This window comes from Aegilops tauschii, chromosome 7, assembly GCF_002575655.3.
Source record: "Aegilops tauschii subsp. strangulata cultivar AL8/78 chromosome 7, Aet v6.0, whole genome shotgun sequence".
Classification (NCBI taxonomy): Eukaryota; Viridiplantae; Streptophyta; class Magnoliopsida; order Poales; family Poaceae; genus Aegilops; species Aegilops tauschii.
Window position 1 is genome coordinate 341,847,071 of NC_053041.3, and position 27,213 is coordinate 341,874,283.

Here is a 27,213-nt window from a genome sequence, read left to right on the forward strand (position 1 = left end):
TGCCGCTGATATCCTCGAGAGGCTAAACACTCATGAGTTCCAGCTTGCTGAAAAGAGAGATCTCTATGGTTCGAGCTATGGCAGATCACGCACCCTGAAGGCCAAGGCAGCCTCTGAATCTGAAGGTGAAGATTCTGGTAGTAGCCTTGGTGATCTTGAAGAACTGAGCCAGGAGCTAGCATTGCTCGTGAAGAAATTTCAGAAGTTCTCAAGATGTGGTCGTTTTGGAAAATCCTCAAGGAGTGATGATTCCTCATCCCGTGAGTACAAGAAAAGGCTATGCCACAAATGCAAGAAACCTGGTCACTACATTCAAGACTATCCTCAGTGGGAAAAGGAATCAAAGAAGAAGAAATACAAGGATTATAGTTCTGACGACTCAAAGAAGAAGAAGAAATCTTCAAAGTCTTCATCATCAAAATCCTTAAAGTCTTCATCTCACAAGAAGAGCAGCTCTAAGAATGCTCGGGCATTCATTGGCAAGGAAATGGACTCTGAAGCTGAATCTGAGGAACACGAGGAAGAGGAGGCATCTGAGGAGTCAGAATCTGGTGTGGCGAGCCTAGCCCTCGCTACTGCGTTCGTCAGCAAGTCCATCTTCAACACTGAAGAAAATGGTTTCTACAAAAAGGCTGATGACGACGACGATGATTACGCTCCCACCTATTGCTTCATGGCAAAGGGTGCCAAGGTACTCAAATATCCCTCCTCTGAATCAAGTGAGGATGAATCTGATGAAAACCTCAAGCCTAGCTACTCTAAACTTGCTAAGATTGCTGTGAAACAACAAAAGGCTTTTGAAAAGGTTCAAAACATGCTAGACAAAAGTGATGATATGTTGGGTGAAGAAATGGATCGCACTAAAACCTTAACTGGCAGTCTTCAGAGACTTCAGTCTAAGTTTGACAGCCTTCAAAGTCATCATAACACTCTCTTATCTAATCATGAGAAGCTTTCTTATGAATTTCTTCAAAGAAAGCAAGATCTTGAAAAGCTAAGGGTGAGTTATGAAGATCTTCAGAAGGAGCGCGATTCATTACTTGCTCAACCAATCAGCGCTGCTCAGGAAGAATTTGTTCCTCCATGTTTGAAGTGCATTGAACGTGCATCTGCTAATTCTTCACCTGAATGTTCAAATGCTTCTAATGCTACAAATTCCTCACCTGTCTCTGCTATCACTAATTCCACATCTGAGGACATTGCTCGTATCATTGATGATGCAGGGCTGAAGGAATTGTATATGACAGGCATGTACAAAAGCCTCAAAGGGTATCAGGCTCTTTGTGATGTGCTTAAAAAGCAGATCCTCAACAGGAACCCTAGGAAAGAGGGTATTGCCTTTGAGAGGAATTTCAATGCTGATGCGACATACTGGAAGCCCGAGCAGTATCCCAAAACCTCATGGGTTGCTCCAAAGGGACCTCTAATAGATCCATCTACTCTATCTGGCTTTACATGTGAATCTCCTCATTCTTCTGATGAGTCATTTGACTCCAACTATAAACTGTTCAAAAATCAGAATGGTGAAGTATTTGCTATATATGTTGGCACTAACTGCAGGAACGGTTCCCCTATGAAGAAAATCTGGGTTCCCAAAAGGTGCCTTGAAAATCTTTAGGTGAATGTCATCGTGACACCACCTATGAAGAATAGGAACCCCAGATCAAATTCTTCATATGGACCAAATTCTTCATATGAATCCAAGTCCTCATACGGACCAAATTCCTCACGTGGATCAAATTCCTGAAAATGATCAAAGTCCTCACGTGAAGATCATCATGCTAACACTTCTGTTTCGCAGGGAAGATCTAAGGGCTATGAATATGTGCATTATTCTTCAAACCATTATGTCCATAAGTCCTCGAAGAATTTCTCTGCTTACTCATATGCTTATCCTAACTCCTCCTATGTGAAACGAAGTGGGACGGCTTCTATGCCACCTTTCTCTTATGGAGCTCGCAGAATGATGAACTCTTTGCCACGCTTTCAGATGTGGGTGGTGAAGGAAAAGAACTAATCTCTTATGCAGGGTCAGGTCTCCAGACGTGCTTAAACGTGTGAAGAATTTATTGGAGACCTGAAAATTGCCTGAAAGGACGCAGGCTAATCATGAAGAAATGAATCCTCATTTATCACGTCCTCATACTGCTTTATCTTTTCTATTGCTTGATGAAATTGATCTGATGAAATTGATGTCATATTCTTCACTGATGAAGTATATGAGTTCGTAAGTTGCACTAATTCATCTGCAGGATGATCTACCCAAAGCCACTGAATAGGTCCTCGATAGTGGATGTACAAATCACATGACTGGTGACAAGAATCTATTGATGGATGTTCCCTTATCTCCATCGCATCTGAAGCATATCATCTTCGCTCACAAAGGCAAAATCAAGGTATTGGGTCTAGGTAAGGTTGCGATCTCAAAGGATCGACACATGGACAAAATCATGCTTGTCGAGTCCTTAGGATACAAACTCATGTCAGTCTCAATGCTTTGTGATCTTGATATGGTTGTTATCTTTGGCAAGTATCGTTGTGTTGTGATCATGGAAGCTGACAATTCCAAAGTCTTCGAAGGATTTAGGAGAGGAGATCTGTATATTGTTGATTTCTCTACAGGACCACAACCAGCTATATGTCTACTTGCAAAAGCTTCAGAAGGCTGGCTATGGCATTGACGACTTGGTCATGCTGGCATGAGGAATCTGCACATGCTCGCGAAGAAGAAGCATGTCTGGCATTGGGAATGTCAAATTCCTCAAGGATCACTTGTGCGGAGCGTGTGAGGCTGGAAAGATGACCAAGGACAAGCATCCAGCGAAGACTATCATGACTACCACTCGACCATTTGAATTGCTTCACATGGATCTCTTTGGTCCTAACCATTACTCTGCATTCACTAATGAAGCATCTCTATATGGCTTTGTTATTGTTGATGATTACTCTCGTTACACATGGGTACATATTGAGACTTACAAACTTGGTATTACTCACGAGTTATCTGCTCCTTATACTCCTCAGCAGAATGGCGTCGTGGATGTTGGGGAACGTAGCAATAATTCAAAATTTTCCTACGTGTCACCAAGATCAATCTAGGAGATTTTAGCAACGAGAGAGAGGGAGTGCATCTTCCTACCCTTGAAGATCGCTAAGAGGAAGCGTTACAAGAACGCGGTTCATGGAGTCGTACTCGCGGCGATTCAAATCGCGGAAGATCCGATCTAGCGCCGAACGGACGGCGCCTCCACGTTCAACACACGTACAGCCCGGGGACGTCTCCTCCTTCTTGATCCAGCAAGGGGAGAGGAGAAGTTGAGGGAGAACTCCAGTAGCACGACGGCGTGGTGGCAATGGAGCTCGTGGTTCTCCGGCAGAGCTTCGCTAAGCACTACGGAGGAGGAGGAGTTGGAGGAGGAGAGGGCTACGCCAGGCAAGGGGTGCGGCTGCCCTCCCACCCCCTCACTATATATAGGGGGAAGGGGAGAGGGGGCCGGCCCCTCTAGATGGATCTAGAGGAGGAGGCGGCGGCCAGGGGAAACCCTAGATAGGTTTGGGCGCCCCCACCCCCTAGGAAACTTGCCCCCCAAGCCAGGAGGGGCGGCTGCCCTAGGGGTGGCGTCCCCACCTCTCTTGGTTACGTGAGAGGGGTTGGGAGGGGCGCACAGCCCCTTAGTGGGCTGGTTTGCCCCTTCCCCTTGGCCCATAAGGCCCTCCAACGCTTGCCGGGGCCTCCGAAACCCGTTTCGGACATGCTGGCCATAGCTTGGTACCCCCCGGAACAATTCCGGACTCCATTACCCTTCGTCCAATATACCGATCTTCACCTCCGGAGCATTCCGGAGCTCCTCGTCATGTCCGGGATCTCATCCGGGACTCCGAACAACCTTCGGTAACCACATACTATTTCCCATAACAACTCTAACGTCACCGAACCTTAAGTGTGTAGACCCTACGGGTTCGGGAACCATGCAGACATGATCGAGACACCTCTCCGGTCAATAACCAATAGCGGGATCTGGATACCCATATTGGCTCCCACATGTTCCACGATGATCTCATCGGATGAACCACGATGTTGGGGATTCAATCAATCCCGTATACAATTCCCTTTGTCTATCGGTATGTTACTTGCCCGAGATTCGATCGTCGGTATCCCAATACCTCGTTCAATCTCGTTACCGACAAGTCTCTTTACTCGTTCCGTAACGCATGATCCCGTGGCTAACTCATTAGTCACATTGAGCTCATTATGATGATGCATTACCAAGTGGGCCCAGAGATACCTCTCCGTCATACGGAGTGAAAAATTCCAGTCTTGATTCGTGCCAACCCAACAGACACTTTCGGAGATACCTGTAGTGCACCTTTATAGCCACCCAGTTACGTTGTGACGTTTGGTACACCCAAAGCATTCCTACGGTATCTGGGAGTTGCACAATCTCATGGTCTAAGGAAATGATACTTGACATTAGAAAAGCTCTTAGCAAACGAACTACACGATCTTGTGCTATGCCTAGGATTGGGTCTTGTCCATCACATCATTCTCCTAATGATGTGATCTCGTTATCAATGACATCCAATGTCCATGGTCAGGAAACCATAACCATCTATTGATCAACGAGCTAGTCAACTAGAGGCTTAGGGACATGTTGTGGTCTATGTATTCACACATGTATTACGGTTTCCAGTTAATACAATTATAGCATGAAAAATAGACAATTATCATGAACAAGGAAATACAATAATAACCATTTTATTATTGCCTCTAGGGCATATTTCCAACAGTCTCCCACTTGCACTAGATTCAATAATCTAGTTCACATCACTATGTGATTGTAATGAATCCAACATCCATGGGGTTTGTTCATATCTCGCTTGTGGGAGAGGTTATTAGTCAATGGGTCTGAACCTTTCAGATCCGTGTGTGCTTTAAAAATCTCTATGTCATCTTGTAGATGCAGCTACCACGCGCTACTTGGAGCTATTCCAAATAACTGCTCTACTATACGAATCCGGTTTACTACTCAGAGTCATCCGGATTAGTGTCAAAGTTTGCATCGACGTAACCCTTTACGATGAACTCTTTTACCACCTCCATAATCGAGAAAATTCCTTAGTCCACTAGGTACTAAGGATAAGTTCGACCGCTGTCATGTGATCCATTCCTGGATCACTCTTGTACCCCTTGACTGACTTATGGCAAGGCACACTTCAGGTGCGGTACACAACATAGCATACTGTAGAGCCTACGTCTAAAGCATAGGGGACGACCCTCGTCCTTTCTCTCTCTTCTGCCGTGGTCATGTTTTGAGTCTTACTCAATACTCACACCTTGAACACAGCCAAGAACTCCTTCTTTGCTGATCTATTTTGAACTCCTTCAAAATCTTGTCACGATATGTATTCATTTGAAAGTACTATTAAGCATTTTGATCTATCCTTATAGATCTTGATGCTCAATGTTCAAGTAGCTTAATCCAGGTTTTCCATTGAAAAAACACTTTTCAAATAACCCTGTATGCTTTGCAGAAATTCTACATCATTTCTGATCAACAATATACTCATAAAAAATTCTATAGTGCTCCCACTCACTTCTTTGGAAATACAAGTTTCTCATAAACTTTGTAAAAACCCAAAATCTTTGATCATCTCATCAAAGCGTACATTCCATCTCCGAGATGCTTATTCCAGTCCTTAGAAGGATTGCTGGAGCTTTGCATACTTGTTAGCATATTTCAGGATTGACAAAACCTTCTGGTTGTATCACATACAACCTTTCCTCAAGAAAATCGTCGAGGAAACAATGTTTTTTGACATCCTATCTGCAAGATTTCATAAATAATGCAGTAACTGCTAATATAATTCCAACAGACTCTTAGCATCGCTACGAGTGAGAAAATCTCATCGTAGTAAACTCCTTGAACTTGTCGGAAAACATCTTAACGACAAGTCGAGTTTTCTTAATGGTGACACTTACCATCATTGTCTGCCTTCCTTTTAAAATCCATCTGCACCCAACAGCCTTACGACCATCAAGTAGTTCTTCCAAAGTCTATACTTTGTTTTTATACATGGATCCTCTCTCGGATTTTATGGCCTCGAGCCATTCGTCGGAATCTGGGCCCACCATCGCTTCTCCATAGCTCGTAGGTTCATTGTTGTCTAGCAACATGACTTCCAAGACAGGATTACGTACCACTCTGAAGTAGTACGCATCCTTGTCATCCTACAAGGTTTGGTAGTGACTTGATCCGAAGTTTCATGATCACTATCATAAGCTTCCACTTCAATTGGTGTAGGTGCCACAGGAACAACTTCTTGTGCCCTGCTACACACTAGTTGAAGTGACGGTTCAATAACCTCATCAAGTCTCCACCATCCTCCCACTCAATTCTTTCGAGAGAAACTTTTCCTCGAGAAAGGACCCGTTTTTAGAAACAATCACTTTTGCTTCCAGATCTGAAATAGGAGGTATACCCAACTGTTTTGGGTATTCTATGAAGATGCATTTATCAGCTTTGGGTTCGAGCTTATCAGCCTGAAACTTTTTCACATAAGCGTCGCAGCCCCAAACTTTTAAGAAACGACAGCTTAGGTTTCTCTAAACCATAGTTCATACGGTGTCGTCTCAACGGAATTGCGTGGTGCCCTACTTAAAGTGAATGCGGTTGTCTCTAATGCCTAACCCATAAATGATAGTGGTAATTCTATAAGACACATCATGGTATGCACCATATCCAATAGGGTGCAGTTATGATGTTCGGACACACCATCACACTATGGTGTTCCAGGCGGTATTAGTTGTGAAACAATTTCCACAATGTCTTAATTGTGTGCCAAACTCGTAACCCAGATATTCATCTCTATGATCATATCATAGACATTTTATCCTCTTGTCACGACGATCTTCAACTTCACTTTGAAATTACTTAAACCTTTCAATAATTCAGACTTGTGTTTCATCAAGTAAATATAATCAGCATCTACTCAAATCATCTGTGAAGGAAGAACATAACGATATCCACTGCGTGCCTCAGCACTCATTGGACAGCACACATCAAAATGTATTACTTCCAACAAGTTGCTTTCTTGTTCCATCTTACTGAAAACGAGGCCTTTCAGTCATCTTGCCCATGTGGTATGATTTGCATGTCCCAAGTGATTCAAAATCAAGTGAGTCCAAACGATCCATCTGTATGGAGTTTCTTCATGCATATCTACCAATAGACATGGTTCGCATGTCTCAATCTTTTCAAAAACGAGTGAGTCCAAAGATCCATCAACATGGAGCTTCTTCATGCGTTTTATACCAATATGACTCAAATGGCAGTGCCACAAGTATGTGGTACTATCATTACTATCTTATATCTTTTGGCATGAACATGTGTATCACTACGATCGAGATTCAATAAACCATTCATTTTAGGTGCAAGACCATTGAAGGTATTATTCAAATAGACAGAGTAACCATTATTCTCCTTAAATGAATAACCGTATTGCGATAAACATAATCCAATCATGCCTATGCTCAACGCAAACACCAAATAACAATTATTTAGGTTTAACACCAATATCGATGGTAGAGGGAGCATGCGATGCTTGATCACATCAACATTGGAAACACTTCCAACACATATCGTCATCTCACCTTTAGCTAGTCTCCGTTTATCCCGTAGCCTTTTATTTCGAGTTACCAACACTGAGCAACCGAACAGATATCTAATACCCTGGTGCTACTAGGAGTACTAGTGAAGTACACATTAATATAATGTATATCCAATATACTTCTGTCGACCTTGCCTGCCTTCTCATCTACCAAGTATCTAGGGTAGTTCTGCTTCAGTGACCGTTCCCCTCATTACAGAAGCACTTAGTCTCGGGTTTGGGTTCAACCTTGGGTTTCTTCACTAGAGCAGCAACTGATTTGCCGTTTCATGAAGTATCCCTTCTTTCCCTTGCCCTTCTTGAAACTAGTGGTTTTACTAACCATCAACAATTGATGCTCCTACTTGATTTCTACTTTCGCGGTGTCAAACATCGTGAGTTGCTCAAGGATCATCATGTCTATCCCTGATATGTTATAGTTCATCACGAAGCTCTAATAGCTTGGCGGCAGTGACTATGGAGAACCATCACTATCTCGTCTGGAAGATTAACTCCCACTCGATTCAAGCGATTGTAGTACTCAGACAATCTGAGCACATGCTCAACGAATGAGCTTTTCTCCCTTAGTTTGCAGGCTTAAGAAACTTGTCAGAGGTCTCATACCTCTTGACGTGGGCACTAGTCTGAAATCCCAATTTTAGTCTTTGGAACATCTCATATGTTCTGCGACGTTTCAAAAACGTCTTTGGCGCCTCAATTCTAAACCGTTAGCAGCACACACTGAACTATCACGTAGTCATCAAAACGTGTATGTCAGATGTTCGCAACATCCACAGACGACGCTCGAGGTTCAGCACACCGAGCGGTGCATTAAGGACATAAGCCTTCTGCGCAGCATTGAGGACAATCCTCAGTTTACGGACCCAGTCCGCATAATTGCTACTATCAACTTTCAACTAAATTTTCCCCGCAAAAAAAAAACTTTCAACTAAATTTTCTCTAGGAACATATCTTAAACAGTAGAACCAAAGTGTAATCTATGACATAATTTGCAAAGACCTTTTGACTATGTTCATGATAATTAAGTTCATCTGATTATTTAATGAACTCCCACTTAGATAGACATCCCTCTAGTCATCTAAGTGATGCATGATCCGAATCGACTAGACCGTGTCCGATCATCACGTGAGACGGACTAGTCATCAACGGTGAACATCTCCATGTTGATCATATCTACTATACGACTCATGTTCGACCTTTCGGTCTCTTGTGTTCCGAGGCCATGCCTGTACATGCTAGGCTCATCAAGTCAACCTAAGTGTTTCGCATGTGTAAATCTGGCTTACACCCGTTGTATGCGAACGTTAGAATCTATCACACCCGATCATCACGTGGTACTTCGAAACAACGAACCTTCGCAACGGTGCACAGTTAGGGGGAACACATCTCTTGAAATTTTAGTGAGGGATCATCTTATTTATGCTACCGTCGTTCTAAGCAAATAAGATGTAAACATGACAAACAACACATGCAAATCATAAAGTGACATGATATGGCCAATATCATCTTGCGCCTTTTGATCTCCATCTTCGAGGCGCGGCATGATCACCTTCGTCACCGGCATGACACCATGATCTCCATCATCATGATCTCCATCATCGTGTCTTCATGAAGTTGTCTCACCAACTATTACTTCTACTACTATGGCTAACGGTTAGCAATAAAGTAAAGTAATTACATGGCGTTTTTCATTAACACGCAGGTCATACAATAAATTAAGACAACTCCTATGGCTCCTGCCGGTTGTCATACTCATCGACATGCAAGTCGTGATTCCTATTACAAGAACATGATCAATCTCATACATCACATATATATATATATATATATAATTCATCACATCCTTTTGGCCATATCACATCACATAGCATACCCTGCAAAAACAAGTTAGACGTCCTCTAATTGTTGTTGCATGTTTTACGTGGCTGTTATGGGTTTCTAGCAAGAACGTTTCTTACCTACGCAAAAGCCACAATGGTGATATGCCAATTGCTATTTACCCTTCTTAAGGACCCTCTTCATCGAATCCGATCCGACTAAAGTGGGAGAGACAGACACCCGCTAGCCACCTTATGCATCAAGTGCATGTGAGTCGGTGGAACCTGTCTCACGTAAGAGTACGTGTAAGGTCGGTCCGGGCCGCTTCATCCCACAATGCCGCCGAATCAAGATAAGACTAGTATCGGCAAGCAAATTGACCAAATCATCGCCCACAACTACTTTGTGTTCTACTCGTGCATAGAATCTACGCATAGACCTAGCTCATGATGCCACTGTTGGGGAACGTAGCAATAATTCAAAATTTTCCTACGTGTCACCAAGATCAATCTAGGAGATGCTAGCAACGAGAGAGAGGGAGTGCATCTTCATACCCTTGAAGATCGCTAAGCGGAAGCGTTACAAGAACGTGGTTGATGGAGTAGTACTAGCGGCGATTCAAATCGTGGAAGATCCGATCTACAGCCGAACGGATGGCGCCTCCGCGTTCAACACACGTACAGCCCGGGGACGTCTCCTCCTTCTTGATCCAGCAAGGGGAGAGGAGAAGTTGAGGGAGAACTCCAGCAACACGACGGCGTGGTGGCAATGGAGCTCGTGGTTCTCCGGCAGAGCTTCGCTAAGCACTACGGAGGAGGAGGAGGAGTTGGAGGAGGAGAGGGCTGCGCCAGGCAAGGGGTGCGGCTGCCCTCCCACCCCCTCACTATATATAGGGGGAAGGGGAGAGGGGGCCGGCCCCTCTAGATGGATCTAGAGGAGGAGGCGGCGGCCAGGGGAAACCCTAGATGGGTTTGGCGCCCCCACCCCCTAGGAAACTTGCCCCCCAAGCCGGGAGGGGCGGCTGCCCTAGGGGTGGCGCCCCCACCTCTCCTGGTTACATGAGAGGGGTTGGGAGGGGCGCACAGCCCCTTAGTGGGCTGGTTTTCCCCTTCCCCTTGGCCCATAAAGCCCCCCAACGCTTGCCGGGGCCTCCGAAACCCCTTTCGGACATGCTGGCCATAGCCTGGTACCCCCCGGAACAATTCCGGACTCCAATACCCTTCGTCCATTATAACGATCTTCACCTCCGGACCATTCCGGAGCTCCTCGTCATGTCCGGGATCTCATCCGGGACTCCGAACAACCTTCGGTAACCACATACTATTTCCCATAACAACTCTAGCGTCACCGAACCTTAAGTGTGTAGACCCTACGGGTTCGGGAACCATGCAGACATGATCGAGACACCTTTCCGGTCAATAACCAATAGCGGGATCTGGATACCCATATTGGCTCCCACATGTTCCACGATGATCTCATCGGATGAACCACGATGTCGGGGATTCAATCAATCCCGTATACAATTCCCTTTGTCTATCGGTATGTTACTTGCCCGAGATTCGATCGTCGGTATCCCAATACCTCGTTCAATCTCGTTACCGACAACTCTCTTTACTCGTTCCGTAACGCATGATCCCGTGGCTAACTCATTAGTCACATTGAGCTCATTATGATGATGCATTACCAAGTGGGCCCAGAGATACCTCTCCGTCATACGGAGTGAAAAATCCCAGTCTTGATTCGTGCCAACCCAACAGACACTTTCGGAGATACCTGTAGTGCACCTTTATAGCCACCCAGTTACGTTGTGACGTTTGGTACACCCAAAGCATTCCTACGGTATCTGGGAGTTGCACAATCTCATGGTCTAAGGAAATGATACTTGACATTAGAAAAGCTCTTAGCAAACGAACTACACGATCTTGTGCTATGCTTAGGATTGGGTCTTGTCCATCACATCATTCTCCTAATGATGTGATCCCGTTATCAATGACATCCAATGTCCATGGTCAGGAAACCATAACCATCTATTGATCAACGAGCTAGTCAACTAGAGGCTTACTAGGGACATGTTGTGGTCTATGTATTCACACATGTATTACGGTTTCCAGTTAATACAATTATAGCATGAACAATAGACAATTATCATGAACAAGGAAATACAATAATAACCATTTTATTATTGCCTCTAGGGCATATTTCCAACAGTGGAGCGCAAGAACAGGACTCTTGTTGAGATGGCTCGCACTATGCTTGATGAATACAAGACGCCTCGTCATTTCTGGATTGAGGCAATTGATACCGCGTGCCACATCATCAACAGGGTATATCTACACAAATTCTTCAAGAAGACTGCATATGAACTCCTCACTGACAAGAAACCCAATGTGAGTTATTTCAAAGTCTTCGGTGCTAAATGTTGGATTAGATATCCTCATCACAATCCTAAATTTGCACCGAAAGCACATGAAGGTTTTATGCTTGGTTACGGAAAGGACTCGCACACCTACAGAGTCTTCAACAACGTTCACCACAAGGTTGTTGAAACTGTAGATGTGCGGTTCGATCAAACTAATGGCTCGCAAAGAGAGCACCAACCTCCTATGCTAGATGAAAAATCACCCGAGGAATCCATCAAGTTCAAGGCTACTGAGGATGTCATTCCTACCGAAGAATCTTCTGAAGAAGTCATTCCAGAATGGGAAGAACGTCATGCTGATGCACCTGAGGAAAATGGTGCTGAAGAAAATGCTGATCAAATTCCTCAACGACAACCAACTCATCCTCGTGTTGCAAATGAAGTGCAAATTGAGAAAATCATCAGCGACATCAACGCACCAGGTCCTCTCACACGCTCAAAAGCTTCACAGTTGTCTAACTTTTGTGGGCATTTTGCCTTCATCTCTATCACAGAGCCCACTAAGGTAAATGAAGCATTTTTGGAGCATGAGTGGATTCAAGCTATGCAAGAGGAATTACATCAATTTGAGCTCAACAACGTCTGGGAACTGGTCAAACGTCCAGATCCTCGCAAGCACAATATCATTGGCACAAAGTGGATCTACCGCAACAAGCAAGATGAAAATGGCCTTGTGGTGAGGAATAAGGCACGGCTTGTAGCTCAAGGCTACACACAGGTTGAAGGAATTGATTTTGATGAAACTTTTGCACCTGTTGCTAGACTTGAGGCTATTCGCATATTACTTGGTTATGTTAACCATCATGATATCATCTTATATCAAATGGATGTGAAAAGTGCATTCCTCAATGGTAAGCTTGAGGAAGAAGTATATGTTGCTCAACCCCCAGGTTTTGAAGATCCAAAGCATCCTGACAAACTCTTCAGACTCAATAAGGCTCTCTATGGCCTCAAACAGGCCCCTCGGGCGTGGTATGATACTTTGAAGAAATTCCTCATGAAGAAAGGCTTCAAACCCGGTTAACTTGACCCAACTCTTTTCACTAAATCTTATGATGATGAATTGTTTGTGTGCCAAATATATGTTGATGATATCATTTTTGGCTGTACTGACCAAAGTTACAGTGATGAATTTGCCTATATGATGAGTGAAGAATATCAAATGTCTATGATGGGAGAATTGAAATTCTTTTTAGGTCTTCAAATTCGTCAACAGCGCAATGGCATATTCATATCTCAGGAGAAATACCTCAAGGATGTAGTGAGGAAATTCGGCATGCAAGATTGCAAAGGCCTCAAAATCCCTATGCCCACAAATGGCCGTCTATGCACTGATGAAAATGGTATTGACTTCGATCAAAAGGTATACCGCTCCATGATTGGTTCTCTATTGTATTTATGTGCATCTAGGCCAGATATTATGCTTAGTGTTTGCATGTGTGCCCGATTTCAAGCTACACCGAAGGAATCACACCATAAGGCTGTGAAACATATTCTTCGATATCTAGCTCACACACCAACACTTGGATTATGGTATCCCAAGGGCTCGGCTTTTGATCTCATTGGATATCCAGACTCTGACTATGCTGGTGATCGTGTGGACCGCAAGTCAACATCAGGCACATGCCATTTCCTTGGACGATCCTTGGTCTGTTGGTCCTCGAAGAAACAGAACTGCGTATAACTGTCTACTGCTGAAGTTGAGTACATTGCTACTGGTTCTTGTTGTGCTCAATTGCTGTGGATGAAGCAAACCCTCAAGGACTACAGCGTCAACATGAAGAATGTGCCTCTCTACTGTGACAATGAGAGTGCCATCAAGATTGCTCATAAATCAGTTCAGCACTCGAAGACAAAGCACATTCAGATTCATCATCATTTCCTTCGTGATCATGTGTTGAAGGGCGACATCTCTATTGAGCATGTGAAGACTAAAGAACAGCTAGCCGATATCTTCACAAAGCCCTTGGATGAGAAGAGATTTAGCAAGTTGCGGTGTGAGCTAAATATCCTAGAATCTTCGAATGTCCTTTGAAAGGGACACACATCCTAACACTTATGCAAAATTGATGACTTAGATGTGCAACACATGAAGAAACGTATTTCTTCAAATCAATGAAGACTAACACTCTAAGTGTGAAGAAATTAACGAAGAATTTGATTCTCAGAACCCTACGACAATTGTATGCGGTGTCTGAAATCATCATTCTTATACGGTGGGTCACGCCACCACCAAAAGTTGAAAATCTTCAATTTGAGTTTTTCCTCATTTTTGAATTTCCTCAGTTGTTCAATTTCTTCAACTTTGCATTGTCTTCGCTCTTTCCGTTGTTGTTCTTCATTGTCAATAGTTATATATATGAGTTTATGTCCTCTACAACATTCACTTATTGCTATTTCTTCAAGTTGCTTTTTTCTGCTAAGTGAATGTGATCGGACCCTTCCCCCTCTATGCTAAACTGAACCGAGTCTATTCACAAATTTTTCATGTGCGTTCTATTTGAAGCTCGTTCAAAATCATCACTTTGTCCTTGTCAGCTGAAGAATTTGCGAACAACACTTTAAAACTTATCTTATCTGAATTTTCGGCTTTTGCCGCTCAAACCGTTCCACATTCCACGATATATTATCCTATTCACCCACGATCGCGCACGATCGCCACCTCTCAGTATGTGGGTGACACATGTCACACGAATGAGAAGGGTCAGGGGCACGTTCGTCCAATTTCCTCGGGCGAGCAGTTTTTCACTTCGGCTATAAATACCCCCTCCCTTCCTCACTTCGTTTTTACTCCGCTCGACCTTGCTCCCTCGCTCGAGCTCTCAAAACCTAGCGCCACCGCTACTTCCATAGTCGCCGGTGAGGAAGAGCTTCACTGCCTCGACCTCGTCGCCGTCGTACTCGCGCCGGCTGCGGATTTCTTCACTCCGCCATCGCTGTAGCTGTTTTCCTCTGCCGAGTTAGGGCGTGGAAGATCTGAACTGACGAACTTCTAAATCTACACTTCACAGTTTGTCGTGTTCTTCATCAGGGGTAATTAAAAGCTACTTTTACTGCCCTTGTTTATTCTGATGTTTTCTTCAAAATCTTCAAAAGGTGTTTTTTCTTCAAATCTTGACACACTAAACACCTCACACAACATCTGTTCTTGATCTGTTTCCCTAAGCAACATTTTTTCTTCAAGATTCGTCAATTGTGTGGATTTTCAATCTATACAACTCTGGAACCCGAGTCAAAGAACGCTTAGTGAAATTCCTCAAACTTGTTCGATTTGCAAAAACTTCTGAGAACGCATATGACCTCTCCAAATTCTTCGCAACTATATTCTTTTCACAGGTACACATGTCCGCTGCTGAATCACTAGGTTGTCATCAACTTAACTCATTTGCAGCGTTCCTCGAAGAAAAGTTGCACACCTCTTCAGAGAATTCTATTGTTCAAATTCCTCAGCTGAAGAAAATGGGTGACGGCAAGAAACCTCAGAAGGGAGGAAAGAAATTAGAAGTCAACACAGCGTTTGAAATCCTTGAGGATATCTATGACGAATATTGCACTCCTGATGAGGCCAAACATGGCAAGGAGACTAAGAATGAGCGCAAAGTGCGCATTCAGAGGATAGAGAGGAGATGGGCCAGAGAATGGAGGGAATATCGTTATGTTACACCCAAGTACATGAAGAAATTCGCTGTACACCCTCCATGCCCAAGCCCTCCATTGGCACCTGGCCAAGTTGCTGATCCCTCTAGCATCAGAAGAGGTGAAGAATTTCCAAAGGAATGGGCTAAGCGTCAAGCCAAGATGGTCAAAGTGGCAAAAGAAGCAGTGAAGAAATTTAATGAAGATTCTGCTGCTGCTGCTGTTGAGGCCTCTGCTAGCAAGCCTAAGAAGGCCATGCCTAAGAAGCCTGCACACAAGCCCATGGCTTCTGCATCAAAGTCCTCACAGCCAAGCTCATCTGTAATGCCCTCACGGCAAATTCCTCAAGTTGCACCGGCTCCTCCAAAGTTCTCAGCTCCTCCGTCCAAATCCTCAGCACCTATTTTACGCATCTCGCCTCGTGCCAAAGGACAACAGGCATCTCCATTGCCTCAGGAGCCTCTGCAAGTTCTTCTGCTCCTCCGCATTCCTCAACTGGCCCCACTCTACTAAGGCCACTGCTGGACGAGGTTCTCGACCAAGTCCTCACAAGAAGTAGGTCGCCTTCCATGTGCCTTCTGATGCTGATGAAGCTAATGATGAGGAACTAGCTGAAATCATCAGAGACAGACAACAAAGGGCCGCTAGAGCCAAGGGCAGTGTTGTGCCACTTTTGTTGGATCTTAAGAAGATCCTGGATTTCATTGATCTATGGCACAAAGATCCAAACACTCCCTTGCCAGAACTGAATCTATGCGCATGGGGAACAAGAACGGAGTTACAAGTGATGATTTCAGGACGTTGAAGCCACCATAATGCGTGCATGAAGCCTTGGACGAAATATACAAGATGCTACTTCATAACTTTCGTCCAGAGGCTATTCTAGGTGCTGCGTCACCTTATTATTGGGCCAGGCCCATGTAATTTCGAAATACATAAGTATAGGCTGTTTTTAGAGTCCGTATGTGTGGGGAAACAAGAGATAGGGTTGGTTTCGGACCCCTTCCTCAAGGGCCACGAAATTCCCCCCCTCTTCCTCCATATATACAGCCCTTAGGGCGTCGTTTAGACTTTGGGTTTTGTTTAGATTAAAAGTTCGCCATAGCTGCAACTTCGCGTACTTCGTTTGTGTTCAGCGACCAGACAAAGGCGTCACAGAACCCCACCTTGATCAATAAAGCTTTCATCTTATATTCGCAATATCCAGATTGCAATCTCAGTTTCTTGCCTGTTCTTCGTTTGCTCGCAGGAAACAGACCCTCGTGGTCAGGTTGATCGTGCTCCGGCGTGGTCGATAACCTCTCGGAGTTGGTTTAGCGATTGCTAAGGCGCGACGTCCTCGCACGTTCGTAGTCGGATCGTCAAAGTCGACTTCCATCAAAGCGATATTCATCATCTCATCGAAAGACGGGACACCTTTGCCTCTATCAAGTGGTATCAGATTTCCAGGTTGCTCGGTGAGATTTTACAGTTTTTCGTAGTTTAGATCGAGTCTGTTCTTCATACCTACAGTCCACGAAAAAGCCACAACAAAAAAAATTAGGGTTAGTTCATCATATCCGAACCAATCTGAGCCTTTGCATAATCTTTTTAGGGTTTTTGCTTTGTTGAATTTGCGGTTGCATCGTCGTGTCAAGTTGCTGGTCTTAGAGTCTAGTCTTTTAGAGTTTCGAGTTCTGGTCATAAGTTGTCACGCCGCCGCCGCACCATCATCATCGCCTTGCCATCTACCACCATTGCTTATCCGCCACCGCTTTGAATCCGTATCCATATACCACCACCGCTGCCATATACTACCGCCATATATCCACCACCAATCCGAGTTCTTTTCATAGTCGGTTTGTTTTAGAGATCCATATATTTTCCGTTTCGTGTTTCCTTGCCTGAGTAGGTCTCGGAAAAAAAAAGTCTGGAGACCCCCGGGCAGTTTTTAGGCCAAAATTTCGGCAACCAAAAATATTTTTTCCCTATCCTCTTTTTAGGCCCCGGGTAGTGTTTTGAGACACTCGCCATCATAGTGATTTTTTGTCGCACTTTTTCGTCGTCGCTGCCCTGATTTCCGAAAAAAAAAATAGTCAAAAAATTTTGTGCCCATCCTGTCAGTTTGACCTGGGAAGAGTTTTGAGACACTCGCCATTATAGTGATTTTTTCGCAAAAAAAAAAAAAAAAGAGGAGCGCAAAAAAAAAGAGAGCGCAAAAAAAAAAAAAAAAGAGCGAAAAAAAAAAAATCCCTGAGTGTGCTTTTCCCTTGTTTACGTGCAGCGCCGTGATTTTGTTAGTGTTCTAGGCTCGCGTCTCTAGCACGGTCTAGCCTAGGACCAGCACAGTACCGTCGTTGAGCGTTTATTCAACTTTGCATCTCTGAATTGATTATTGCTTACCATTTTGCTACCATATTATAAGCCTTCCCAGCTCCACATAAGTCTACATCGTGCGTTTGACTCTCCCTGGTAATCGCTATATCCAAGCTTTGAGAGTTTTTGACTACAACGGTTGCCGATCACCACCTGCTGCTGGGTAAGAACTGGTAAGAATTTGAGATTCGCTTGAAGGTTTTGTGACACACCACCATCCCACCACTTCTAGTAGTCTGCAGGATCATATTCTTTTGTGTTTCTATTACTGCTAACCATGGCAGGTTCACAAGCCGATGAGACTGATTGGGCGAACATGACGAACAAGGAGTTGCATGATAAATTTCAGCAAATGATGAGTGGCCAGGTGGGTGATGTGCTAAACAGATTTGAAGAGGCTATGGAGAAGATAGATGCCGTGGAGAAGTCGTTTGAGACAAAGCTGGATAACAAGTTTACTGAATTACTAAAGCGTCTTCCCCAACCACCACCGGCTGCACATGTCGCACCTCTACAACAACAACAACCACATCTCCAACACCGCCTTCCAAATCAAGTGGGACGGGCACAGCGCGTTCCAATTGAGATTGGTCAAAATTCGGGTGCTGCTGTCCCTACTGTTGATGCTTCTTTGGCTCCTGCTCCTGCGGCGGCTGAGGAGGATGACGATTATGCGGGCGATTATGAGGATGAGGTTGATCAAAATCACAACTACGTGCAGCCACCAGCACCACCACCAGCAGGTCGACCTCAGGTATATATTCGCAACGGTAGGCCGGCACCACCACCTCAGGTACGAGATCATGACCATCTCCCTAAACTGAAATTGAATATTCCACCATTTGAGGGTAGATATGTTCCTGATATATATCTTACTTGGGAGTTAGAAACTGAACAACGATTTACATGTTTACAATATCCTGAGGAGAGACGTGTTCCTGCTGCTGTTTGTGCTTTCACTAGCTTTGCATGTGTTTGGTGGTCTGAACATTGTAGATTATATCCTGTTCCAGCTACTTGGGCTGCTTTGAAAACTGCTATGCGTACTCGTTGGGTTCCACCATATTATCAACGTGAATTACTTCAAAAATTGCAGCGTTTAAGACAAGGAAAAAATTCTGTAGAAGAATATTATCAGGAATTACAAACTGGCATGATTAGATGTGGTATTGTTGAGGAGAATGAAGCTATGCTTGCACGTTTTATGGGTGGATTAAATAAAGAGATTCAGACCATTCTAGAGTATAAGGATTATAATAATATCACTCGTTTATTCCATCTTGCTTGTAAAGCTGAACGTGAAGTGCAGGATCGACAGCCATTGGCGCGAACTAACTTTTCTGCAGGTCGACCTTCATCATGGACACCGCGTGCATCTTCTACTTCCACTTCACCATCACCTCCATCAGGTGCCACCTCCAGCCGTGATACAAGAAAGCAGGCACAACCACCACTCTCTGCCAAGAGCACACCTGCCGGGCCTGTGCAGAGCTCTTCTTCTTCCATGGCATCGACAGGGCACACAAGTGATATTATTTGTCGTCGTTGTAAGGGAAGAGGACATTTTGCGAGAGAATGCAAATCTCAGCGTGTCATGATTGCTACTGAGGATGGTGGGTATGAGTCCGCTAGTGACTATGATGAGGAGACTTTGGCTCTTATTACACGTGAAGAACATGGTGGAGATGATTCTGAAAATGAGACGCAATACATGGCTCCTGAAGACGCTGACAGGTATGAATGTTTAGTTGCTCAACGTGTTTTGAGTGTGCAGGTCACACAAGCAGAGCAAAATCAGAGGCATAATTTGTTCCATACAAAGGGAGTTGTGAAGGAACGTTCTGTTCGCGTCATCATAGATGGAGGGAGCTGTAACAACTTGGCTAGCATGGAGATGGTGGAGAAGCTATCTCTCACCACAAGACCACATCCACATCCTTACTACATCCAATGGTTCAACAACAGCGGCAAGGTTAAGGTAACACGTACTGTTCGTGTGCATTTTAGTATCTCTACATATGCTGATTATGTTGATTGTGATGTGGTACCCATGCAAGCATGTTCCTTATTACTAGGTAGACCATGGCAATTTGATAAAAATTCTGTACACCATGGTAGAAACAATCAGTATACTCTTGTTCATAAGGATAAAAATATTACTTTGCTTCCTATGACTCCTGATTCCATTTTGAAAGATGACATTAATAGAGCTAATAAAGCAAAACAGGAGAAAAATAAGAGTGAAAATCAGATTGTGGCAAAGGAATTTGAGCAACAAATGAAACCTAATAATAAACCATCTAGTGTTGTTTCTGAAATTAAATTGAAAAGTGCATGTTTACTTGCCACAAAATCTGATATTGATGAACTAGATTTCAGCAAATCTGTTTGCTATGCTTTTGTGTGCAAAGAGGCATTATTTTCATTCGAGGACGTGCCTTCCTCTTTGCCCCCTGCTGTCACTCACATTTTGCAGGAGTTCGCTGACGTCTTCCCACAAGACGTGCCACCGGGATTACCACCTATTCGAGGGATTGAGCATCAAATTGACTTAATTCCCGGTGCATCGCTACCCAACCGTGCACCATACCGTACCAATCCAGAGGAGACGAAGGAGATTATGCGTCAAGTACAGGAGCTGCTCGACAAAGGTTATATACGCGAATCTCTTAGTCCTTGTGCTGTTCCTATTATACTCGTGCCTAAAAAGGATGGTACGTCGCGTATGTGTGTTGATTGTAGAGGCATTAATAATATTACTATTCGTTATCGTCATCCTATTCCTAGGCTCGATGATATGCTTGATGAATTGAGTGGCTCTACAATATTCTCCAAAGTTGATTTGCGTAGTGGATACCATCAAATTCGTATGAAATTGGGAGATGAATGGAAAACTGCATTTAAAACTAAGTTTGGTTTATATGAGTGGTTAGTCATGCCTTTTGGGTTAACTAATGCACCTAGTACTTTCATGAGACTAATGAACGAAGTTTTACGTGCTTTCATTGGACGATTTGTGGTGGTCTATTTTGATGATATACTGATTTATAGCAAATCTTTGGAAGAACATTTGGAACATTTACGTGCTGTTTTTATTGCTCTACGTGATGCACGTTTGTTTGGTAACCTTGGGAAGTGCACCTTTTGCACCGACCGAGTATCTTTTCTTGGCTATGTTGTTACTCCACAGGGAATTGAAGTTGATAAAGCCAAGATTGAAGCTATTGAGAGTTGGCCGCAGCCCAAAACGGTCACACAAGTGCGGAGTTTTCTTGGACTCGCTGGTTTCTATAGGCGTTTTGTGAGAGATTTTAGCACCATTGCTGCACCTCTCAACGAGCTTACAAAGAAGGATGTGCCTTTTGTTTGGGGTACCGCACAGGAAGAAGCCTTCACGGTATTGAAAGATAAGTTGACACATGCTCCTTTACTCCAACTTCCTGATTTTAATAAGACTTTTGAGCTTGAATGTGATGCTAGTGGCATTGGATTAGGAGGTGTGTTATTACAAGATGGCAAACCTGTTGCATACTTTTCTGAAAAATTGAGTGGGCCTAGTCTGAATTATTCTACTTATGATAAAGAACTATATGCTCTTGTTCGGACTTTAGAAACATGGCAACATTATTTATGGCCCAAAGAATTTGTTATACATTCTGATCATGAATCTTTGAAACATATTAAAAGTCAAGCTAAACTGAATCGTAGACATGCTAAATGGGTTGAATTCATTGAAACTTTCCCTTATGTCATTAAACACAAGAAGGGTAAAGAAAATGTTATTGCTGATGCATTGTCTCGTCGCTATACTATGCTTTCACAACTTGACTTCAAAATATTTGGTTTGGAGACCATCAAAGATCAATATGTGCATGATGCTGATTTTAAAGATGTATTGCAGAATTGTAAAGAAGGAAGAACCTGGAACAAGTTTGTCGTTAATGATGGATTTGTGTTCCGTGCTAACAAGCTATGCATTCCAGCTAGCTCTCTTCGTCTTTTGTTGTTGCAGGAGGCGCATGGAGGAGGATTAATGGGACACTTTGGCGTGAAGAAGACGGAGGACGTACTTGCTACACATTTCTTTTGGCCAAAGATGAGACGGGATGTTGAGCGTTTTGTTGCTCGCTGCACTACATGTCAAAAAGCTAAGTCACGACTCAATCCTCATGGTTTATATATGCCTTTGCCTGTACCTAGTGTTCCTTGGGAGGATATATCTATGGACTTTGTTTTAGGTTTACCTCGAACAAAGAAGGGGAGGGATAGCATATTTGTTGTCGTGGATAGATTCTCGAAAATGGCGCACTTTATACCATGTCATAAAAGCGATGATGCTGTTAATGTTGCTGATTTGTTCTTTCGTGAAATTATTCGCTTGCATGGTGTGCCAAATACTATTGTTTCAGATCGTGATACTAAATTTCTTAGCCACTTTTGGAGATGTTTATGGGCTAAGTTGGGGACTAAACTGCTTTTTAGTACTACTTGTCACCCCCAAACTGATGGACAAACTGAAGTAGTCAATAGAACATTGTCTACTATGCTTAGGGCTGTTTTGAAGAATAATAAGAAAATGTGGGAAGACTGCTTGCCTCATATTGAGTTTGCTTATAATCGTTCATTGCATTCTACTACTAAGATGTGCCCTTTTGAAATTGTGTATGGTTTCCTACCTCGTGCACCTATTGATTTGTTGCCTCTTCCATCTTCGGAGAAGGTTAATTTTGATGCTAAACAACGTGCTGAATTGATCTTAAAAATGCATGAGTTAACTAAGGAAAACATTGAGCGTATGAATGCTAAATATAAACTTGCTGGAGATAAGGGTAGAAAACATGTTGTGTTTGCACCTGGAGATCTTGTTTGGTTACATTTGCGTAAGGATAGATTTCCTGATTTGCGCAAATCAAAGCTAATGCCACGTGCTGATGGTCCTTTTAAGGTGTTAGAGAAAATAAATGATAATGCATATAAACTTGAGCTGCCTGCAGATTTTGGGGTTAGTCCCACTTTTAATATTGCAGATTTGAAGCCTTATTTGGGTGAGGAAGATGAGCTTCCGTCGAGGACGACTTCATTTCAAGAAGGGGAGGATGATGAGGACATCAATACAATTATTACACCCACAGTCCCTGCTGCTATACATACTGGACCAATTACTAGAGCTCGCGCACGCCAATTAAATTACCAGGTACTTTCGTTTCTTGCTAATGATTCTAATGTTCATGAGAATATGATGCTGCCTAAATTGGATACATTTGTTTTGCTTACAAATGAAGGGCCTAGCTTTGAGAAGGATGAACATTGGAGCAAGAACAAGCATGGAGATGATGGCATGCGCATGGGGAACAAGAACGGAGTTACAAGTGATGATTTCAGGACGTTGAAGCCACCATAATGCGTGCATGAAGCCTTGGACGAAATATACAAGATGCTACTTCATAACTTTCGTCCAGAGGCTATTCTAGGTGCTGCGTCACCTTATTATTGGGCCAGGCCCATGTAATTTCGAAATACATAAGTATAGGCTGTTTTTAGAGTCCGTATGTGTGGGGAAACAAGAGATAGGGTTGGTTTCGGACCCCTTCCTCAAGGGCCACGAAATTCCCCCCCTCTTCCTCCATATATACAGCCCTTAGGGCGTCGTTTAGACTTTGGGTTTTGTTTAGATTAAAAGTTCGCCATAGCTGCAACTTCGCGTACTTCGTTTGTGTTCAGCGACCAGACAAAGGCGTCACAGAACCCCACCTTGATCAATAAAGCTTTCATCTTATATTCGCAATATCCAGATTGCAATCTCAGTTTCTTGCCTGTTCTTCGTTTGCTCGCAGGAAACAGACCCTCGTGGTCAGGTTGATCGTGCTCCGGCGTGGTCGATAACCTCTCGGAGTTGGTTTAGCGATTGCTAAGGCGCGACGTCCTCGCACGTTCGTAGTCGGATCGTCAAAGTCGACTTCCATCAAAGCGATATTCATCATCTCATCGAAAGACGGGACACCTTTGCCTCTATCACACACCTGGCCAAAGTCATATGTTGTCGACTTTCATAGCTGAAGAAAAATGGAAATTTGAGAAGGCCAGGCAGTTGAAGAAAGCACAGTACAAGAAGGAGCGCATTCTCAAGAAGAATATTGTGAAAATGACCACTGATGAACTGATTGCCGCTCAGACTGAGATCAAAAAACTCAGTGATGAATTTGAAGCATACCGTGCTGATTGGCTTGGAGCCAAGGTCAGATTTGTGAAGTTAGCTGAGAAATTCACTACCAATGTTGCAGCATCATCGCAACAAGAAATTCCTCAGGCTGAGGCATCTGCTGAGCCGACTGAAGAACATGCCAGCACCGTTGATGAAAATCAGGCTGCTGATGAATCTGCTAGCACCAGGGCTAATGACTGCATTCCAGCCGTTGATGACTCTGCCAGGGCAACCACTAGTGTTGTGCCTGAAGAAACTGTCAGGACAGCTGAAGCTTCAACCGCTGTGCCTGAAGAAACTGATCATGCCAGGGCAACTGCATCAGTTGTGCCTAAAGATATTGAGCCAATTTCCTCTGCTCCTCCTGCACCTACACCAAGTACAATTCTTCCTTCTGCATCAGATGTGAAGAAGACCAAGGCTGCGGAGCGTGTAGCTGTGAAGAAAAGGAAAGCCTCAACTTCATCAGAATCTTCAGCTTTGAAGAAGATGAAGAAATTGACTAGCTCTTTTGAGAATCCGATTGATGCTGTTCCAGTCTCAAGCATGCCTTCAAAGGAACTCGTTCCTTTTGATGAAGAATATGTGATCCCAAACAGATCCGATGAAGCTATTCCTTCTGTTGCTTCTTCAGAGTAGTTGGATGAAGAAATTGAAGTGGATGCAATCCCTTCAACCCCAGTTGTCTCGTCGCCCATGCCTCAGTTCACAGCTGAAGAGGCCGGCGTTCAAGGAATGAGTGAAGAAGATGAGGATGTGGACATTGGGTGCACAACACCAGTGATGAATGATGACTTTTGGGAAAGTCAGCACCCCAACTCTCCCTTGTTCACTCCTTTGCAACAAATTCCTCAGTCCCCAGTGCATACTGAAGTCCAAATTGGATCTGAAGAACCACACCCCACTCCGTCTATTCGTGAAGAGATTCGAGCCACTAGTGTTGATGAAATTGCTGCTGAAGGATTGAAGACCCAGGCTGGCACTGAAGAAACTGAAATTCCTTAGCATGTGGATCCTGAGATTGCGATTCCTGAGGTTGTGATGCAATTGACTGACACTCCTCAGCCCAAGCCAAAGGACCCCTTCTCAAAGAAGCAAAACTTCAAGGCTGATGACTTCTTCCACGAGCACGTATTCTTCACGGACTACAACCCCTATGACTCTGCTCGTCTTATAAGGGAGCGTTTCTGGACTGCCAGCTAAGCCAACTTCTATTCTTCACTGCTTTTCAACAAAGAGAAAGTCTTCGACCATGAGCATAATCCTCACATGGACATGGAATCGATGCCTTGCTTCTCGCCAGTCCTCAGTGTTCTTCATGACGCTGGACTACTCAACTTCTGCACGGATATTGTTGATTGGAATGAAGAGCTAATTCTTCAGTTCTATGCAATGCTGCACATCACAGGCGATGCTGCCAATGTGAACTCTTGGGTATTTGACTGGATGACAGAGAATACTCACTTCAAAGCACCGGCCTCTAAATTGCATCATGCCCTGCCTGTCAGTCCTCCCCTTGAAGGAGCTCGTTGCATATACCATGAACCTGAACTTACCGCTCACTACATGCAAGTGTTGATGAAGCCGCTGAAGCCCGGTCAAGCCTCAAGGACCAAATTCCTCGTAAAGGAATTGCTGTATGTGCCTCGGACTGTCTATCGCATTCTGACGAAGACATTGAGTCCAATCAAAGGCCACGACTCGAATGATGAAGATGTCGTTAGCATCATGAAGAATCTGCTATTCAATATCATGCATGGCATTCCTGTCAACTACCATGATTTCTTCGTGAGGACTCTTGTCACCACGGGTATTCATAGCACGATATACATCAAGTGCTCTCAAATCCATAAAAGTATTCAATCCGATAAAACGAAATCTCAAAGGGAAAAATCAATTCACAATAAGATAGAGAGGGGAAAACAGCATATGAGCCGACTATATTAACAAAGCCCGCGATACATCAAGATCATGACATCTCAAGAACACGAGAGAGAGAGAGAGAGATTAAACACATAGCTACTGGTACAAACCCTCAGCCCCGAGGGTGGACTACTCCCTCCTCATCATGGTGGCCGCCAAGATGATGAAGATGGCCACCGGTGATGTTTTCCCCCGCCGGCGGAGTGCCAGAATGGGGTCTAGATTGGTTTTTCATGGCTACAGAGGCTTGCGGCGGCGGAACTTCTGATCTAGGGTTATTTCTAATGGTTTGGCGTTGGTTTCACGCGAAGATGGGCCTCGAGGTGAGCACAACCCACCGGGGCACGCCTGGTCCCCCTGGCACGCTCCAGTGTCTTGTGCCCTACTCCTTCACCTTCTGGTCCTTCCACGAAGCTTCAGGGGTCTCTTTTGTTACAAAAAAAACCATCAAAAAGTTTCGGCTCATTTGGAGAACCTTCATTTTTGCACAAAAAACAACACCACGGTAGTTTTGCTGAAAACAGCGTTAGTCCGGGTTAGTTACATGCAAATCATACCAAAACTATATAACATGAATACTTCATAAATTATAGATACGTTGGAGACGTACCAACTAGCGAGGCCGCTCCTGTCAGTATTCTTCCCGGCGCCCTGTATTATAATTTTGATCTTTATGGGGATTTTCAAGTCTTTAGAGTCTACATGTAGTAATGAAGCCGGGACCTAGTTTGTTCGGGTGCTGTGGACTTCAGATTTGGAGTACCACTTATCTATCGAAATCTTTCGTCATTTACTTAAAAAAGTCGATTGCTCATACATTGAGTACCATTTAACTGGAATTAACCGATGCAAGTCCAAGAAGGATTAGCCGATGTGTCGGCTGGCGTCAAGTTCAATCCCACGGACCAGGAGCTGATCGAGCACCTTGAGGCCAAAGTGCGTGCTGTCAGCGCGAGATCTCACCCTCTCATCGATTTTTTCATACCAACCATTGACAGCGAGCACGGCATATGCTACACCCATCTTGAGAAACTTCCAGGTGAGACACCGATTGGCCGTCTACTTGCACAAACATATTCCTTTGTTTATAGCTCTATTTTTATTTTTAGACGTAGAACTAGTGAAGCAATTACAATTTGACAGTAAAAAGTGAAACAAGTGACTGCAACATGCCGAAGATGTTATGAAAATG